Below are 18476 nucleotides of genomic sequence, written 5' to 3'. Positions count from 1 at the left end.
ACAAGTTAATTATAAACGGAATTCATGAGTATATCATTCAAAGATGAAAGGCTGTTTTTCACAGTAAAAGCACATTTAAATTAGGAGAAAATTGACTATCAATGGAAAGTGAATGACAAAGGTACCAAACGGAGTCAACGTGTTCCCTGCCTCCTAGTAATGAGCAATACTATGAAAAAACTCTTAAACTTGGGGCAATAAGAAGAGTGGGCGTAGACATTGTTTTAGGATCGGGCATATTCATGAGATGGTTTCCCAACAATTAGACTTTATTTTCTAAGCCCTCCTTGACTCTCTAATGAGCTGGGCAGAAACGACATGAAAGGCAATATTACGAAAATTCACAGGACAAGCAGGTGTCAGTAGCACCAATCTAAAAATGCATTATAAATATTTTTTTCATCACATGATATTTTGGCATACTCATGTTGTGCCTTTCTTAATGTACAAATCAAAAAAAAGACACAAAGATAACAGGAAAAATTAAATTTCTAATAAAAATTGCTTGACCCCCCTTGGCATACTCATGTTGTGCCTTTCTTAATGTACAAATCAAAAAAAAGACACAAAGATAACAGGAAAAATTAAATTTCTAATAAAAATTGCTTGACTCCACCCCTAGAATTACAGTTTTAAAGTTAAGGTTTAGCATTTTTTGTAGGGAGACGCAGCACCAAAAACTTTAGATATATGTAATGGGTGACCTGCAGTGTCTCCTTTACAGCCACTGAATCCTGCCCTGAACAGTTATCTTTGGATGCTGTAAAGGTTATTGGAAGCAGCTGCTACTGAGAAAAGTTTCACCACTCACCTGCCCCCTTCGCTCCTTTCTACCATTCATTTTGGTCATATTACTATTTTCACACAATGCATTGAGTTCTGTGAATGGATGGGGAGAAGTTGAATGACAGGATAATATGAGTTCTGGCAGAAAGGGCAGAAAGGGGCAGGTGAATGCTGCAACTTTTCTCAGTAGCAGCCGCTGCTATAAACCTTTACAGCATCATAACACAGCCGCTCAAGACGGCTGTGATGGGGACACTGCAGGGATGATTTTTAAGAGAAGCAGCTACCTGCATGTAATGGGACACAAACCATTACCCATAACAAATGTGTTTGGTACTGCATCCCAAAAAAACATCAACTAAATCTCAGCTTAACCAATTGACCTCCGGAAGATTTACGCAACTTCATGACCAGGCCATTTTTTTGTTATACGGCTCTGCGTTACTTTAACTGAGAATTGCGCAGTTTTACGACACTGTACCCTAATAAAATTGATGTCAGTCGTCCCCCCCCCAGAAATAGAGCTTTCTTTTGGTGGTATTTGATCACCTCTGTGGTTTTTATTTTTTTAGTTATAAACAAAAAAATGCCGACAATTTTGAAAAAAAACAAAACAATATTTTTTACTTTCTGCTATAAAACATATCCAGTCAAAAAAATGTAAAAAATCAAATTTCGTCATCAATTTAGGCCAATATATATTCTGCTACATATTTTTGGTAAAAAAATTCTAATAAGCGTATAATGATTGGTGTGCACAAAAGTTATAGGGGTTGATTTACTAAAGGCAAAAAGACTGTGCATTTTGCAAAGTGCAGTTGCACACTGTAAGAGCAGTTGCTCCAGAGCTTAGTAAATGAGCAGAAGCTCTGCTGACCTTCATCAACCAATTATGTGCAAGCAAAAATGTATTTTTTTTATTTTCCTTGCATGTGATTGGGTATTCTTTGCAAAGTGAAGCTTTACCTTATTTACTAAGATCTGGAGCAACTGCCCTTGCAGAGTGCAATTGCACTTTGCAAGGTGCACAGTCTATTAGCCTTTAGTAAATCAACCCCATAGTGTCTACAAACTATGTTTTTTTTTTTTTTAAATTTTTTGTACTAGTAATGGCGGAGATCAGCGACTTATAGCAGAACTGCAATATTAATTATGTACTAATGACACTGGCAGGGAGGGGTTAACATCAGGGGTGATTAAAGGGTTAGCTGTGTGCCTAGCCGGCTATTCAGTGTAGCGGGGGATGTGCTTTTACTAGTGGAAGGCATGGATCGGTGTTCCTGCTTTACAGGAGCACAGCATCCATGCCTTCTGTACTCACAGAACGGCAATCTGCCTTGTTTACATAGGCAGACTGCCATTCTGCCTGTGTACAGAAGCATCAGCGGGTGCTGGCGGCCATCGAGTCCGCCGTACCCGCCGATCAGCTCCCACTGTGTAGAGTCAGACCAGGAATGCCCCAGACCAGGAAGTGTCAGATCATGTGCTAGGTATGTGATCCAGCACAGAGCAGCCGCCCTGTTGCAGTAAATGTACGGTAGGCGGTTCGCAAATGGTTAAAGCAGTAGACAGAAAAACAAAAAATCTTACTCAAATCAAATATGAACTGTAAACCTACAGTGCCTACAGGTTTCAAGTTGTATAAGTAATATTAGAACCATCTAAAAAAATAACTCATATGAAATAGGGATGAGACAAAATGCCCTGTGTTCAGTTCAAGCAAGGTTTGGCATACGTCAAATAATTTAAGAAGCCAAAGCCGAACCCCACTGAAATCAATAGGAGTTGAATCTATCAAGATAAAAATGCCATTGCATGGGGGGGACTGTCACCCCCCCCTTCACAGTTTTTGACAGTTTTGTCAAAACAAAAATTAAAAAATTTAAATTCAACCAGAAGTAGTGAATTTTTAAAAATGCGTGAACATTAAAAATGCTAAATTCCTTTAAATAACATGCCTGGGGGTTACCCTAATCTTGCAAAAGAAGGGGCACATTTCTGTGATGTACAGAAAATGCTTCAGCATCACTGACATTTACAAGAGAAAAAAGTGTTTAACTGCTTGCCGACCAGCCACAGTCGTTTGATGGTGGCAGAATGGCTCCCCTGCACGAATCGCCGTAGCTGTATAGGGGGCGTGCGTGCGCGCCCGCCGCGGTACTGAGGAGCCGATGCACATACTTGGTGGCCGCGATGTCGGCCGGGCACACATGATCGCCCCTGACAGAGCCAGAACGAGGATCTGTGTGGGTAAACACACAAATCCACATTTCGACAGGGGAGAGGAGAGAGATCGTGTGTTCCTAGTATATAGGAACACCGCTCAGTCTCCTCCCCGTGGCAGTCCCATCCCCAACAGTTAGAACACACTAAGGGAACACATTTAACCCCTTGATCGCCCCCTAGTGTTGACCCCTTTCCTGCCAGTGACATTTATACAGTAACCAGTGGCTATTTTTAGCTCTGATCGCTGTATAAATGTTAATGGTCCCAAAGTGTCCGAGCTGTCCGCCGCAATGTCGCAGTCCAAATAAAAATTGCAGATCGTGGCCATTACTAGTAAAAAGAAAAAAAACATAATACAAATGACATAAATCTATCCCCTATTTTGTAGACTCAAACCAATCAATATAGGCTTATTGCGATTTTTTTTACCAGATTTTTAAAAATACATATTGGCCTAAACTGAGGAAAATATATATTTTTTAATTTGGGGATATTTATTATAGCAAAAAGTAAAAAATATTGTGTTTTTTTCAAAATTGTCACTCTTTTTTTGTTTATAGCGCAAAAAATAAAGACCGCAGAGGTGACCAAATACCACCAAAACAAAGCTCTATTTGTGGGGAAAAAGTATGTAAATTTTGTTTGGGTACAGCTTTGCATGCCTGCGTAATTTTCAGTTAAAACGACGCAGCGCCGTATCGCAAAAAATGGCCGGGTCAGGAAGGGAGTAAATCCTTCCGGGGCTGAAGTGGTTAAAATTTCAGGTAAATGACATGTCAAGCCAAGAGTCTGTTGGGAACATTTGTCATCAGCTATATACAGTGGGTATATAAAAGAATCACCCCCTTTAAAAGATCACATTTTGTTGCTTTGCAGCCTGAAATGAAGACAGACACAGTTTTTGTTTTATCCAGCTGTATTTACTAGTGCAACTTATAACATCCAAGTGAAAGAGATAACACCAACATGTCAGAAGAAAATGAAATGAATTCAAAATGAGAGTAACTGAGTTGGAAAAAAGGATCACCCCACTATGTCAGTATTTTGTTAGACCACATTTTGCCTTGATTACAGCCTTTAGTCTGTTGGGATATGTCTCTTCTAACTTTGCACATCTAGACTTTGCAATATTTGCCCAAATCTTCTTTGCAGAACTGCTCAAGTTCAGTTTCAAATTTGATGGTGACTGTTTGTGGACTGCAGTCTTCAAGTCATTCCACAGATATCCAATGGGGTTTAAGTCTGGGCTCTGACTAGACCATGTAAGGACAGTCACCTTTTTCTACTTCAACCACTGTGTGGTCATTTTTGCTGTGTGCTTTGGGTCATTGTCATGTTGGAAGGTAAACCACCTTCCCATTGACAACTTTCTGGCAGAGGACGGGAGAGTTTCCTCAAGAATTTGATGGTATTTTACCCCATCTATTTTTTCTTCTCTCCTGACAAGTGCCCCAGTCGCTGCTGTAGAGAAACAACCCCATAACAGGATATTACCACCTCCATGCTTTACTGTAGGAATGGTGTTATTTGGATGGTGAGCTGTATTGTACAGTCAGATCCATAAATATTGGGACATTGACACAGTGTGCTATTTGCATTTGAAATCTGTTGCTGTCAACTCTCAATATGAGATCCAAAGAGCTGTCACTATCAGTGAAGCAAGCCATCATTAGGCTGGAAAAACAAAACAAACCCATCAGAGAAATAGCAAAAACATTAGGTGTGGCCAAATCAACTGTTTGGAACATCCTTAAAAAGAAAGAACGCACCGGTGAGCTTAGCAACACCGTAAGACCACAGAAATGTATGTGTATGTGTGTCGAAGTCAACAATCAAGAGAAGACTTCACCAGAATGAATACAGAGGGTTCACCACAAGATGTAAACCATTGGTGAGCCTCAAAAACAGGAAGGACAGATTAGAGTTTGCCAAACAACATCTAAAAAAGCCTCAACATCCTATGGACAGATCAACTTGTACCAGAGTGATGGGAAGAGAAGAGTATGGAGAAGGAAAGGAACTGCTCATGATCCAAAGCATACCACCTCATCAGTGAAGCATAGTGGTAGTAGTGTCATGGCGTGGGCATGTATGACTGCCAATGGAACTGGTTCTCTTGTATTTATTGATGATGTGACTGCTGACAAAAGCAGCAGGATGAATTCTGAAGTGTTTTGGGCAATATTATCTGCTCATATTCAGCAAAATGCTTCAGAACTCATTGGACGGCGCTTCACAGTGCAGAGAGACAATGACCCGAAGCATACTGCAAAAGCAACCAAAGAGATTTTTAAAGGAAAGAAGTGGAATGTTATGCAATGGCCAAGTCAATCACCTGACCTGAATCCGTTTGCATTTCATTTGCTAAATAGACAAAACTGAAGGGAAAATGCCCCAAGAACAAGCAGGAAGTGAAGACAGTTGCAGTAGAGGCCTGGCAGAGCATCACCAGGGATGAAACCCAGCATCTGGTGATGTCTATGCGTTCCAGACTTCAGGCTGTAATTGACTTCAAAGGATTTGCAACCAATTTTTAAAAAGTGAAAGTTTGATGGATGATTGTTAATCTGTCCCATTATTTTTGGTCCCTTAAAAAGTGGGAGGCACATATACAAACTGTTGTAATTCCTACACCGTTCACCTAATTTGGATGTAAATACCCTCAAATTAAAGCTGAAAGTCTGCAGTTAAAGCACATCTTGTTTGTTTCGTTTCATTTCAAATCCATTGTGGTGGTGTATAGAGCCAAAAAGATTAGAATTGTGTTGATGTCCCAATATTTATGGACCTGACTGTATTTCTGACAGACATATTGTTTGGTGTTGAAGCTAAATAATTCAATTTAAGTCCTACCTGACCGCCTTAAACGCATCTTGAAGATTCTGAGGCCACATGGAAAAAGGTGTTATGGTTAGATGAGACTAAAATGTAATTATTTGGCCTCAACACCAAACGAGGAGCAAGTGCCAGTAAAAATTGCCAAGCATGGTCATTATATGCAGTGTGCGTGCAATTCAGAGTCGGGTGATGGTCAATGTGATTGCTGCTGCCTCTCCTCCAGTCCACATGCAGCATCCTCTTTTTCCTTAACCCTAAGTACCACATCTCAGGCCCACACGCACCGATCTTAGTGCATTTTCTTGTATTCAATGTTGCTAACTGTTCACACATGTCAGTTCCTCCCAGGCCACTAATGCCAGGGCAATTTTCCCCCACTGACAACTGATATGGGGCAATTTTTTTCCTCCCAGAAACCAATGGCATACACTATGCTGTGCATTACATAGTCAAGACTGCTACGTATATACTGTTCGGGAATTGGGGCATTTCTTCCCTCACTTTGACACTGCCAACACTGGGGCATTTCTTTCATCCCACTGACATCACTAACACTTAGGCATTTCTTTCCTCCCACTTAGGGATGTGCTTCGAGTTCGAGTCAAACCCATGTTAACATTACAAGTTAGTGTAGTGCGTTCTCTGCACAGTGTGCACCTAAAGCTACCTGAAGAAAATTAGTGGTGTTCTTCTGATCCTATTAGTACAGTACCGCATGCAGCTGTAGTATTTACAAGTTAGTGTAGTGCTTCCTCTGTACAGTGTGCACCTAAAGCTACCTGAAGAAAATTAGTGGTGTTCTTCTGATCCTATTAGTACAGTACCACAGGCAGCTGCAGTATTTACAAGTTAGTGTACTGTGTCCTCTGCACAGTGTGCACCTAAACCTACCTGAACACAATTGCTGTTGTTCTGCTCCTATTAATACCACAGGCAGGCAGCTACAGTATTTACAGTTAGTGTACTGTGTCCTCTGCACAGTGTGCACCTAAAGCTACCTGGTGAAAATTGGTGGTGTTCTTCTGATCCTATTAATACCACAGACAGGCAGCAACAATATTTACAGTTATGCCCCGTACACACGGTCGGATTTTCCGACAGAAAATGTGTGATAGGACCTTGTTGTCGGAAATTCCGACAGTGTGTAGCCTCCATCACACATTTTCCATCGGATTTTCCGACACACAAAGTTTGAGAGCAGGCTATAAAATTTTCACACAACAAAATCCGTTGTTGGAATTTCCGATCGTGTGTACACAAATCCGACGCACAAAGTGCCACGCATGCTCAGAATACATAAAGAGATGAAAGCTATTGGCTACTGCCCCGTTTATAGTCCCGACGTACGTGTTTTATGTCACCGCGTTCAGAATGATCGGATTTTCCGACAACTTTCTGTGACTGTGTGTATGCAAGACAAGTTTGAGCCAACATCTGTCGGAAAAAATCCTAGGATTTTGTTGTCGGAATGTCCGATCAATGTCCGACCGTGTGTACGGGGCATTAGTGTACTGTGTCCTCTGCACAGTGTGCACCTAAAGCTACCTGAATAAAATTGGTGGTGTTCTTCTGATCCTATTAATACCACAGGCAGACAGCTACAGTATTTACAGTTGGTGTACTGCGTCCTCTGCACAGTGTGCACCTAAAGCTACCTGAACAGAATTGCTGTTGTTCTGCTCCTATTAATACCACAGGCAGGCAGCTACAGTATTTACAGTTAGTGTACTGTGTCCTCTGCACAGTGTGCACCTAAAGCTACCTGAAGAAAATTGGTGGTGTTCTTCTGATCCTATTAATACCACAGGCAGGCAGCTACAGTATTTACAGTTAGTGTATTGCATCCTCTGCACAGTGTGCACCTAAAGCTACCTGAAGACAATTGCTGGTGTTCTGTTCCTATTAATACCACAGGCAGGCAGCTACAGTATTTACAGTTAGTGTACTGTGTCCTTTGCACAGTGTGCACCTAAAGCTACCTGAAGATAATTGGTGGTATTCTTCTGCTCCTATTAATAACACAGGCAGGCAGCTACAGTATTTACAGTTAGTGTACTGTGTCCTCTGTACAGTGGCGTCTCCAGCTTTCAAATTTAGGGGGGGCACATGGGGGGACAGGGACAAAAGTAGGGGGGCAACTATAAAATGCATATATATATATATATATATATATATATATATATATATATATATATATATATATATATATCCTGGGCCCTTTACTACGACCCCACAACGGGCCCTTTCACATGTTCTGCAGTGAGCTCCCTTCCTACTGTATTGGGGTCCCCCAGGGTGGCAGAAAACAAGAGATATATGTCACCAGCATATCAAGAAAATATAAGGATCCAAAGCAGTGGGAGAACTATCAGGGTTGCAAAGGTTGTCTTGCCTCCGGGCCCTGGTGTTCTGCCACTGTGGGGTTCCCCAGCCTCCTCTTGCTGTCCTGCCCCTGCTATTGACAGCTCTGGTCTGGCATCTCTTGGAATTTACAGGCTGGTCCTCCTGTCCTAAGGACGGGAGAAATCAGTCTGTTTTTTCAGTAACTGAAAGTCCTGGTGGAGTCCTTCCTGCAACTCGCTCTTCTCCCTGCCAATGAGGATGCAGGTGAAGGAGCAGATCAGGCAGCCGTGGTTGTGTGAACGCTCGCATTATGCAGTGTCAGCGAGCAGGGGAGGGGGGAGGAATCACCCGCAGGAGCTGACTGGGGACTCTCTCCCTCTTAGACATTGATTTTTTGTAAAAAAAAAAAAAAAAAAAAAAAATTTTTTTTTTTTTGGGGGGGCACATGGTGGGGCACAGCATAATGTTGGGGGGGTCAGGGCCCCCTCTGGCCCCCCCCTAGGGTCGCCATTGCCTCTGTACAGTGTGCATCTAAAGCTACCTGAAGACAATTGCTGGTGTTCTCATACTACTAATACTACAGGCAGGCCGTTGATTCTGCTAGCTGCAGTATCAGTATATATATACATCCCAGCTTTGTGTAACTACATCTCACTGTAGGCCATTAGTATGTCTGGAAGGCTAACAAGGAGAGGCAGACAGTCACAAGCCAATAAAAGAGGGCAAGCAGGCTCTGTGTCTAGAGGCAACAGTACTGGTCGTGGAGATGGTGCATCCTCATCAGCATGTGGTCGTGGGACACGCTTGTCCTTTTTTTTCGGCAGCTGGCCGTGTTGAGCCGTTACATGTGGAAGACTTGGTAGAATGGATGAACAAGCCGTCCTCATCCTCCTCATCCTCTCTCACCCAGGCTCAGGGTACTTTGTCTGGCAAAGCAGCTGCCAACGCGGCCTCTTCCCTCGGCTCAATGGCATCAGCCACTCCTTACCTAGCCCCACCATGTCCTCCTGAGGAGTCCCCCGAACTGTTTGACCACAGTGTTGGGTACATGCTCCAGGAGGATGTCCAGCATTTTGAAAGCTCCGATTATGGTACCCAGCTAGAGGAAGGCAGTAACGTGAGCCCAGAGAGAGGGGGTGCCCAAAAAGGACAGCAATCTGGCAGTCATGTTCCCCCAGCTGCAGCATACTGCCAGGTTTGCCCCAGTGATGAGGAGGGAGGGGATGATGAGGTCACTGACTCCACGTGGGTGCCTGATAGGAGAGAGGAGGAGGAGGCACATCACCAACGAGGCAGGATGCCCTCCAGGGGCCAGCTTAAGGGCAGCTCACCGACTGCATCACACCGCAGAGCTCCGCATGTGCAGGGCCCTGCTGTGTCTGCGCATTATTCCAAAAGTTCTTTGGTGTGGGCCCTTTTTGAAACGAGTGCATCAGATCCCACCGCTGCTATTTGCAACATATGTCTCAAGCGTATCTCGCGTGGCCAAAACATCACCCGCTTGGGTACCACATGCTTGACCAGACATATGTCAACCTGCCAAGCAGTTTGTTGGCAAGCCTACCTAAAAGACCCACACCAAAGAACAAAGAGGAACTCTCCTTGCTCCTCATCAGCTGGGATCTCCAACCCCACTATATCTTCAGTCCTCTCTGAGACCTGCACTGAGAGGAATGAAGGTGTAGAATTAGGTGTTTCACAGCCAAGTACTTGGGGGCAATCTGCTATCGGTACACCGACATCAGATTGTACCAGGCAAATTTCCCTGCCCCAGCAGCTGCACCGCCGAAAGAAGTTCACTCCCAGCCATCCACATGCCCAGCGGTTGAATGCTAGCTTGGCAAAACTGCTAGCACTTCAACTGCTGCCTTTTCAGTTGGTAGACTCTGCCCCCTTCCGTGAGTTTGTGGAATGTGTGGTTCCTCAGTGGCAGGTTCCCAAATGCCACTTTTTCTCACGGAAGGCGATTCCGGCTCTCTACCGGCATATGGAAGGCAATGTCTTGGCCTCACTGGACAGGGCGGTCAGTGGTAAGGTGCATATTACCACTGACTCATGGTCCAGTAGGCATGGACAGGGACGTTACCTATCTTTCACCGCGCACTGGGTTACTCTTCTGGCAGCTGGGAAGGATACAGGACAGGGTGCAGTAGTGTTAGAAGTTGTTCCGTCACCACGCCTCCAAAATTCTACTAGTGGTGATTCTGCCACACCTCTCTCCTCCACCCCCTCCTCTTCTTCCTCCATGGCCTCTTCCATTGCTGATTTGTCCTCGGAACCAGCGGTGCTCTGTAGGCGTTCAAGGGGCTACTCAAGCACGCAGGCAAAAAGATGCCATGCGGTGCTTGAGCTGGTGTGCTTGGGGGACAGGAGCCACACTGGGGCAGAGATTCTGTCAGCTCTGCAGGGGCAGGTTCAGAGGTGGTTGACGCCATGGCAGCTTAAGGCAGGTATGGTGGTTTGCGATAATGGCACCAACCTCTTCTCTGCCCTCTGACAGGGACAACTGACCCATGTGCCCTGTTTGGCTCACGTCCTTAACTTGCAGCGGTTTTTGGGCAGGTACCCGGGCTTACAGGATGTCCTGAGGCATGCCATTTCTGCAGGTCATATAATGCCAGTGCTCGGCTAGCTGACCTCCAAAAGGAATTTAACCTGCCCAAGAACTGCCTAATCTGTGACATGCCCACCAGGTGGAACTCAACGTTGGCCATGCTGCAGCGGCTGCACACACAGCAGAGGGCCATCAATGAGTACCTATGCAACTATGGCACCAGGACAGGGTCAGGGGACTTTGTTTTTTTTTCCCCACGCCAGTGGGCTATGATCAGGGATGCATGCACTGTCCTGTCACCATTTGAGGAGACCACGAGGATTGTGAGCAGTGACAGTGCATGCATCAGTGACACTGTACCTCTTGTCCACCTGTTGGAGCACACGCTGCGTGGAATCATGGACAGGGCACTTGAGGCAGAACAGAGGGAGGAAGAGGAGGACTTCCTTACCTCTCAAGGCCCCCTTTATCCAGACAGTGTTCCTGCGTGCCGGCCGATCACACAGGAAGAGGATGAGGAGGAGGAGGATTGTGTCAGCATGGAGGTGGAGCCTGGCACTTAGCATCAGCAGCAGTTTTCAAGGGATCATTTACAGTCCCAAGAAACCCATGGACTTGTACGTGGCTGGGAGGAGGAGTCTGCGGATCATGTCATCCTTAGTGACCCAGAGGACTCCGGACCGAATGCCTCAGCAAACCTACGCTGCATGGCCTCCCTGATCCTGCAAAGCCTGCGGAAGGATCCTCGTATTCGTGGTATCAAGGAGATGGATCAATACTGGCTGGCAACGCTCCTTGATCCACGTTACAAGGGTAAGGTTGTGGACCTTATCTTGTCGTCGCAGAGGGAGCAGAGGATGAAACATCTTCGGGAGGCCTTACAGAAAGGTCTGTGCAACGCGTTCCCAGAGACCGGGAGGTTACAAACTCCTGCTCCTGGACAACGTGTTGCTGAGGCTTCGGTCAGTCAAAGAAGGAGCGGTGGAGAAGGTGGCCGTCTGACAGATGCGTTCAGAAAATTTTTTAGTCCGCAGCCCCAAGTTATGATCAGTTCCAGCAACCATCGCCAGCGTCTGTTTTACATGATGCAGGAATACCTAGGGGCAAGATCTGACTTGGACACCTTTCCCACCGAAAATCCTCTGGGTTACTGGGTCTTGAGGATGGATCACTGGCCAGAGCTTGCACAGTATGCAATTGAGCTACTGGCCTGTCCTGCATCCAGCGTTCTTTCGGAACGCACATTCAGTGCTGCTGGAGGCTTTGTAACTGATCACAGGGTGTGCCTGTCCACCGACTCGGTCGATCGACTGACCTTCATAAAAATTAATCAGTCTTGGATCACCACCAGCTACCAAGCACCTGATGCTGATGTAACCGAATAATTTTTTTTGAAATGTCAGATCCCTTCAAGACTGCCTATGCTGATGCTGAGTGACTATCCTGTTATGCTGAGTGATTATCCTATTCCTCCTCAATGATCATGCTGATAGCTTGTAAGAACATTTTTGGTTCTGGGCGCCGCCACCAGTGGCTAAGGCCCAATTTTTCAGCCCCTGTTTAACAGGGGTGTGTAATTACAATTTTTGATGCAATATTTTGCAGGAGGGTTCATTGCTGCACTCAACTAAAGTATCTGTGAGGGGTTGCAGTGTTGTGGCACCAGCACCAGTGCCTAAGGCCCAATTTTTCAGCCCCTGTTTAACAGGGGCGTGTAATTACAATTTTTGATGCAATATTTTGCAGAAGGGTTTGTTGCTGCGCTCAACTAGAGTATTTGTGAGGGGTTGCAGTGTTGTGGCACCAGCACCAGTGCCTAAGGCCCAATTTTTCAGCCCCTATTTAACAGGGGCATGTAATTACAATTTTTGATTCAATACTTTGCAGCAGGGCTTGTTCCTGCACTCAACAAGAGAATCTGTGAGGGGTTGCAGTGTTGTGGCACCAGCACCAGTGCCCAAGGCCCAATTTTTCTGCCCCTGTTCAACAGGGACATGTAATTACAATTCTTCATCTAATATTTCACAGCAGGGCCCATTCCTGTGCCCACCAAGAGTAACTGTGAGGGCTTACAGTGTTGTGGCAACACCACCACCAAAGGCCCAATTTTTCTGCCCCTGTTCAGCAGGTGCATGTAATTACAATTCTTGATATAATATTTCACAGCAGGGCCTGTTCCAGCTCCCACCAAGAGTAACTGTGAGGACTTATAGTGTTGTGGCACCAGCACCACCACCACCAAAGGTCCAATTTTTCTGCCCCTGTTCAACAATGGCATGTAATTACAATTCTTACAATTCTTGCTCTAATATTTCACAGCAGGGCCTGTTCCTGCGCCCACCAAGAGTAACTGTGAGGGCTTACGGTGTTGTGGCAACACCAACACCTAAGGCCCCATTTTCTGCAGAGTATATAGGGCAGGCCCCTACTTTCAAACATCCAACTTAAAAACGACTCCTACTTGCAAACGGAAGGAGACAACAGGAAGTGAGATGAAATCTACCCCTAGGAAGGGAAATTCTCTCCTATAAGAGTTAATATGGGAAAAACGTGTCTCCTCTCCACTGATGATTTATCACCAATCCTTGTTTCACTAAAAACCACTCATTTTCAAAAAACATTTGTCATAGGGACAGAAAGTGAGGTGAAATCTTACAGGGGTGATAACCCTTCCCTATGTTTTCCAAAAAGCGTAAAAATTGATTTTTTGGCTGGAGCTACACTTAAAAAATGTACCAGTTCAAAATTACAACCAGATTCTACTTAACAACAAACCTACAGTCCCTGTCTTGTTTGCACTGCCTGTATACTGCTGTTCAGAGTATATAGGGCCTGGGGGCCCCACGCCTTTCCTTTTTTTAATTTGGGTGCGGGGTTCCCCTTAATATCCATACAAGACCCAAAGGGCCTGGTAATGGACTGGGGGGGGGGTACCCATGCTGTTTGTCAAATTTATTTTCATCCATATTGCCGGGACCCGACATTACATTAAAGCCGCAAGCAGTTTTAAATGACTTTTATTCCTTTAAAAATGTCATTTTGTGCAGGAACTGTTCTAAGCACGGGAAACACACGCTTTTTTTTTTTTTTTTTTCTTGTTTCATCAGTCTATCAATTAAGGGGTGTGGTTAATTGCTCACAGGTGCCTATTTAACTTGTTGTAGGACTCAGTCTGAGCGTGCTCAGTTTGAAGCTGTGGAGCTTGGTGTAAGTGGAGCTGGATTAAGTGGGAGTTAAAAACAAGTGTTAGAGTATACAAGTCTTGCTGTCTGTTGGTGTGTGTTGCTGTCTGATTGGTGTGTGTTGCTGTCTGATTGGTGTGTGTTGCTGTCTGTTGGTGTGTGTTTGCTGTCTGTTGGTGTTTGCCGGGTTGCATTTTGGGGACTTTTCCTTTTAGTTTTTAATTTGCCTTTTGCTGTCACTTTTTAAATAGCTTTTTTTTTTTTTTTTCTTGTTTCATCAGTCTATCAATTAAGGGGTGTGGTTAATTGCTCACAGGTGCCTATTTAACTTGTTGTAGGACTCAGTCTGAGCGTGCTCAGTTTGAAGCTGTGGAGCTTGGTGTAAGTGGAGCTGGATTAACTGGGAGTTAAAAACAAGAGTTTAAAACAGGAGGTTATAACAGGGGTCATAGTACCTGTGTAGTGTGAGTATCTGAGTGTTGTCTGAGTAGTGTGTGTGGATCGTTAGTACTTGTGTATTGTGTACCTGTGTATTGTCTTGTCGTGTACCTGTGTATTGTCTTGAGTATTAGTGCCAGGAAGCTAGTTGTTAGGTAATTTGGACAGGGTAAAATCCCCAAATCCTCACCAAATTTAATAGGTACGATGCCCGGCGGGTGTGGAGAGGCGACTCTTTGTACATCTTGCCGCATGTATGCGTTCCTTGATCATCCGATCGAGGGCGAATACTGCTGTGCAAAATGTAAGCACATTGTTTCCCTGGAAGCCCAGGTTCTGAATCTGGGGAAGCAACTGTCAGCACTGAGAAGTCCCTCCATACTAAAGGTGAGCCAGGAACGTACACGGCAGGTGCCGGCAGGGGCCAGCACAGAGGCGGGTGGAGACAAAGAGGTGCAGGCACTAGCAAAGAGTAGATGGGTGACAGTCAGGAGGGGTAGAGGTGGAAGTGCCAGGGAGGCCGATCCAGGACTGGAGCATCCCAATAAGTACGCTCCATTGAGTGACATTGGTGTACCCAGTCAGGGACCAGCACTGCTGGAGATGAGGGACTCTCCTAGCTGCCAGGGGAAGAACTCCTCCAGTGAGAGTGGGGGGGCAGCAAAGGGAAAGGAAAGACAGATTCTGGTGGTAGGGGACTCAATTCTTAGAAGGACAGAGAGGGCAATCTGTAACCAAGACCTGAAGCGCCGAACAGTATGTTGTCTACCGGGCGCTCGGGTTCGGCACATCACGGATCTTGTGGACAGATTACTGGGAGGGGCTGGGGAAGACCCGGCTGTCATGGTGCACGTTGGCACCAATGACAAAGTCAGAGGCAGATGGAGTGTCCTAAAGAACGATTTTAGGGACTTAGGAGCTAAATTGAGGAAAAGGACCTCCAAGGTAGTGTTCTCAGGAATACTACCGGTACATCGAGCCACACCAGAGAGGCAGAGGGAGATTAGGGAAGTAAACAAGTGGCTGAAGAGCTGGTGTAGTAAGGAGGGGTTTGGGTTCCTGGAGGACTGGGCCGACTTCTCAGTCGGTAACCGGTACTATAGAAGGGACGGACTGCACCTAAATGAGGAGGGTGCAGATCTGCTGGGAATGAAGATGGCCAAAAAGTTAGAGGGGTTTTTAAACTAGGCGATGGGGGGGAGGGTCCAGAGACAGTGATAGCCAGCGCGGAAGATATTCCAGAGGGTAGTATTGGGGGCATTAGTGGTAGGTTAACCAAAGCACAAAAACACAAGGTGAGTATAGTAGCAAGTCCAAGTTGCAATCTTGAAACACCCAATACGAGGACAATATGCGACCGGTCTAAACTATGTGGCATGTTCACCAATGCCAGGAGCCTGGCGGACAAGATGGGTGAACTAGAGATACTGTTGTACAAGGAGGATTTGGATTTTCTGGGAATTTCAGAGACCTGGTTCAACAGCTCTCATGATTGACTGGCAAACATTCAAGGGTATACCCTATACCGCAAGGACAGAGAGGGTAAAAAAGGGGGAGGGGTATGCCTATATATCAAGAATAATGTACAAGTGAATGTGAGAGATGACATCACTGAGGGGGCTAGGGAGGAGGTGGAATCTTTATGGGTAGAGCTCCAAAGGGATGAAGCTAAGGGGAAAATAATACTGGGAGTATGCTATAGGCCCCCTAACCTGAGGGAGGAAGTGGAGACGGATCTCCTATCACAAATTGGATTAGCAGCAAGGATGGGAAGTGTTATCATAATGGGGGATTTTAATTATCCAGACATAGACTGGGCGGAGGGAACCGCGCATTCATTTAAGGCTCGCCAGTTCCTTAGTGTCTTGCAGGACAATTTTATGGGTCAGATGGTAGACGCACCAACTAGAAATAAAACATTACTAGATCTACTGATTACCAACAATACAGACCTGATAACAGATGTGGAAATACGGGGCAATTTAGGTAACAGCGATCACAGGTCAATTAGTTTCAGTATAAATCACACAAATAGGAGACATGAAGGGAACACAAAGACACTGAATTTCAAAAGAGCCAACTTCCCTAAACTACAAACCTTGCTAAAAGGCATAAATTGGGATAAAATATTAGGAACAAAGAATACGGAGGAGAGATGGGTTTGCTTTAAGAGCATATTAAATAAGGGCATTAGCCAATGTATCCCATTGGGTAATAAATTTAAAAGAGCGAACAAACATCCTGGATGGCTTAACTCCAATGTAAAAATGCATATAAAAGCAAAGGAGAAGGCCTTCAAAAAATACAAGGTTGAGGGATCATCCACAGCATTCAGAATTTATAAAGAATGCAATAAGAAATGTAAGGGTGCAATTAGGTTGGCTAAGATAGAACATGAAAGACACATAGCGGAGGAGAGCAAAAAAAATCCCAAGAAACTCTTTAAGTATGTAAACAGTAAAAAAGGGAGGACAGACCATATTGGCCCCATAAAGAATGAGGAAGGACATCTGGTTACAAAGGATGGGGAGATGGCAAAGGTATTGAATTTATTCTTCTCCTCAGTCTTCATGAGTGAATCGGGGGGCTTCAGTAACCAAAACTGCAGTGTTTATCCTCATGACACAACACAGGAAGCACCTACATGGTTAACAGAGGACGGAATTAAAATTAGACTTGATAAACTTAACATTAATAAATCACTGGGACCAGATGGCTTGCATCCGAGGGTACTTAGGGAACTCAGTCAGGTGATTGCCAGACCGTTGTTCCTAATTTTTACAGACAGTCTATTGACTGGAATGGTACCAGCTGATTGGAGAAAAGCCAATGTAGCACCAATATTTAAAAAGGGCCCAAAAAACATCCCTGGGAATTACAGACCAGTTAGCCTAACATCAATAGTATGTAAACTCTTGGAGGGGATGATAAGGGACTATATACAAGATTTTAGTAATAAGAATGATATCATTAGCAGTAATCAGCATGGATTCATGAAGAATCGTTCTTGCCAAACCAATTCTATTAACCTTCTATGAGGAGGTGAGTTGCCATCTAGATAAAGGAAGGCCCGTAGACGTGGTGTATCTGGATTTTGCAAAAGCATTTGACACAGTTCCCCATAAACGTTTACTGTACAAAATAAGGTGCGTTGGCATGGACCATAGGGTGAGTACATGGATTGAAAACTGGCTACAAGGGCGTGTTCAGAGGGTGGTGATAAATGGGGAGTACTCAGAATGGTCAGGGGTGGGTAGTGGGGTTCCCCAGGGTTCTGTGCTGGGACCAATCCTATTTAATTTGTTCATAAACGACCTGGAGGATGGGATAAACAGTTCAATCTCTGTATTTGCAGACGATACTAAGCTAAGCAGGGCAATAACTTCTCCGCAGGATGTGGAAATCTTGCAAAAAGACCTGAACAAATTAATGGGGTGGGCGACTACATGGCAAATGAGGTTCAATGTAGAAAAATGTAAAATAATGCATTTGGGTGGCAAAAATATGAATGCAATCTATACACTGGGGGGAAAACCTCTGGGGGAATCTAGGATGGAAAAGGACCTGGGGGTTCTAGTGGATGATAGGCTCAGCAATGGCATGCAATGCCAAGCTGCTGCTAATAAAGCAAACAGAATATTGGCATGCATTAAAAGGGGGATCAACTGCAGAGATAAAACGATAATTCTCCCGCTCTACAAGACTCTGGTCCGCCCGCACCTGGAGTATGCTGTCCAGTTCTGGGCACCAATCCTCAGGAGGGACGTACTGGAAATGGAGCGAGTACAAAGAAGGGCAACAAAGCTAATAAAGGGTCTGGAGGATCTTAGTTATGAGGAAAGGTTGCGAGCACTGAACTTATTCTCTCTGGAGAAAAGACGCTTGAGAGGGGATATGATTTCAATTTACAAATACTGTACTGGTGACCCCACAATAGGGATAAAACTTTTTCGCAGAAGAGAGTTTAATAAGACTCGTGGCCACTCATTACAATTAGAAGAAAAGAGGTTTAACCTTAAACTACGTAGAGGGTTCTTTACTGTAAGAGCGGCAAGGATGTGGAATTCCCTTCCACAGGCGGTGGTCTCAGCGGGGAGCATTGATAGCTT

The sequence above is a fragment of the Aquarana catesbeiana genome, linkage group LG11 (genome assembly GCF_042186555.1).
Source record: "Aquarana catesbeiana isolate 2022-GZ linkage group LG11, ASM4218655v1, whole genome shotgun sequence".
Classification (NCBI taxonomy): Eukaryota; Metazoa; Chordata; class Amphibia; order Anura; family Ranidae; genus Aquarana; species Aquarana catesbeiana.
The sequence above is the reverse complement of the archived record's forward strand: the minus strand, read 5'-3'. Positions refer to the sequence as shown.